Source organism: Dermacentor variabilis, chromosome 10 (assembly GCF_050947875.1).
Source record: "Dermacentor variabilis isolate Ectoservices chromosome 10, ASM5094787v1, whole genome shotgun sequence".
Lineage (NCBI taxonomy): Eukaryota > Metazoa > Arthropoda > Arachnida > Ixodida > Ixodidae > Dermacentor > Dermacentor variabilis.
Genome location: NC_134577.1, coordinates 83,074,108 through 83,076,986, shown reverse-complemented (window position 1 = coordinate 83,076,986; position 2,879 = coordinate 83,074,108).

Genomic DNA, 2,879 nt, shown 5'->3' with positions numbered 1-2,879 from the left:
GCAGGCCCAGTATCCGGATCTGCTGTGTTGGCTTGATCTCTGTGCCGTCGATGGTGATAATTATGTTCGGCGGTGGCTCTTTCTTTTGTCTTCCGGGCTGTACCATGAGCATCTCCGATTTCTGTGGAGTGCCGCTCAGGCCGCAGATCGTGGCATACTCGTGGATGGTCGTTGCCGCTCTCTGCAGGGCTTCCTCCGCCCAGGCATCGGACCCCGCGCGGTTACTCCACACCGTTATATCATCGGCAAAGAACGCGTGGTCCACGCCTTCGATCTGATTGAGTAGTTCGGGCAGGGGCAGGAGGGCCAGGTTGAAAAGCAGAGGCGACAGGACTGACCCCTGTGGGGTACCCCTGCCTCCGAGCTCCACAGGCTCCGGACCGTTCCTTTCCTATCCAGATAGTCGCCGTTCTATTGGTTAGGAAATCTTTAATATAGCCGTAGGTCTTGCGGCCACACCCCGTCTTGCACAGGTTTTCGAGCACGCTGGCGTGGGACACGTTGTCGAAGGCCCCTTTGAGGTCCAAAGCCAGTATACCCCGGGGCGTGTGCCTCGTTGCTCTCTTAATCACTAGTTTGTGTAAATGGATCAGGGCGTCTTGGGTGATCAGGTGCTGGCGGAATTCATACATGGTCGCGGGCATCTGACTCGTCTCGTCCAGGTGTTCTTGAAGTCTTCTGATAACCATGCGTTCCATGACCTTGCCCTCAGAGGACGTGAGGGAGTTCGGGCGCATGTTCTCGATCGTGAGAGGTTTGCCGGGTTTCGGTATGAACCGTACCTCGGCCCCTTTCCATTCTGCGGGCACCTTCGAGCTTTCCAGGTTCTGTTGATGTGACCCAGGAGCCCGCGTCCCGCCGCATCGCTCAAGTTGTTGAGCAGCTTGTATGTAATGGCGTCCGTTCCGGGTGCGCTGGTCTTATTACTTTCGTCTATGGCTGTTAATAATTCCGGGATGGTGAACGGTTCAACCAATGCTGGATTTGCCAGTCCCCCGTACTCCTCCGGTATCGGAAATTGCCCTCTCTCCGTCTTGAGGTAGATCGCCTTGAGGTCTTTAATGAGCCTTCTGCCGTTGCCATTGTAAGCGTTCAGAACGTTGGTGAGGTTGCGGTTTGTTGCGGTCTTGCTGCTCAACGGGTCGATCACGTGTCTGAGCAGGCACCAGGTCTTGCGCGCCGACAGCTTGCCCTGCTGCCCGTCGCACGTACTCATCCAGTTCTTTCGGCACAGCTTGGTTGCATATTCAGCGATCTGTTCGTTGAGTATCGCGACGTGTTTGACGAGCTCCTTGTTTCGACGTTGACGCTTCCATCTTCGCGTGAGCGAGTGCCGCGCCGCCCACATGTGTGCTAGCTTGGCGTCGACGAAGAGCGTCTGCATCGTTGTCACTTCTTGAGTAAATCTGTCGAGCGCGACCTTTTGTTGTCGCGCCCATTCTGCGTAAGTTTAAGATCTGCCGTCCTCCGCGTTTTCTCCGGAGGTCTCGTTTTCTTCGTCCGTGTGCTTGCGCATTCGGTCCCAGTCGGTGATCCGGACTTTGCCGAGGGCCGCCCGGAACCTTGGTCCCTTGATCGTTATGCTTATAATGCTGTGGTCGGAGCCCAGGTCTACGTCTTCGTTCCGCCAGGCCACTTATAGGGAGCCCGCCATGCACAACAGCTAGGTCCGGTGTGGTGTCCCTGTTGACGCTGTTTCCCTTTCGGGTGACGACGCCTGGTTCATTGGCCCAGTTTGAAACACTTGTGGCACCGTATCGGTCGTGGCACATATGGACGCACTGAGTGCCGCACATAACCTACTTTGATCGATGCTGGCAAGCAGTCTGACTCGAACACCAACTTGATGCACCGGGAGCGGCCGAATCGGTGGATGTCGAGGATTCGCACTGTCCACGATAGAAGAGATCGCAGGTCTTCATCCTTGATGTCAATGTCCATATATGATACAATACCAGTGCAGGTATCGTAGCCGTACGCTAGGAATGAGCGAACTAGGATGTTGCCAACCACTTGAATGGCTTTCAAAGCCTCCAATACTGCCTGAGAACTCGCGTCCACCGCCAGAATGTTCTTCCGAGCATTAATGCGGATCTCTCTCACATGTCCTGAGGCTATTCGATCGAAGTATTTGGTCAGCGATTTTCTGTTCAAGGAATTCAAATTCGTTCCTGCCATAGTTGAGGTGTAGCCCACGCAGAAGACCCGTTCGTCACATCTGCTGTTATGAGTACAGTCCCTGCCTGCTGACGTCCGGCGAAGCTTGCGCTTCAAGTGGTGCGATTGGAATAGCGTATAATCACTGTCCGATTCCATCTCTGCCGCTGTTGAGCTGTCAGATGAATCAGGAAGCCCATAGTCGGTGATGTCGCGGTTTCCCACGGAGAGGGCTACGCCGCGGGACTCGCCTTGTCAGGAGGGCGAGGAGGTCCTCCGTCCCCCATTCCGGAGGACGACGTCTTCGAGGAAGCTCCTGATATCCAGAAGTCGCACAACTTTGAAGAACCACAGAACAAGGACTTTCGTTACGCACTTCTTCGTCTTCTTCCAAGTGTCAACTCAAAGGAAAGCTTATTACTTTCCGAAGCGAGCTCAGGATCCTTTAGAAGACGCACCTGTAAAGCGACACACAACAAGAAAGAAGAAGCATGTGCTTGCTGTGGTAAAGCTAAGGAAACGATGGAGCATGTTTTATTAGAAAGTGAAGATAGCTACCCAGCGGTCGATTTAGGCACCCCTGGCCTCCTTGAAGCCCTTGGCTTCAGCGAGAGCAGGGGAAAATTGAAATAGGCGATTGAAAGATTGACAGAAGAAAAGTAGGGGAACGATCAACAACGGATGCGAACAAAAACAAATTTCCCAATCAGGATTCAGAAAGT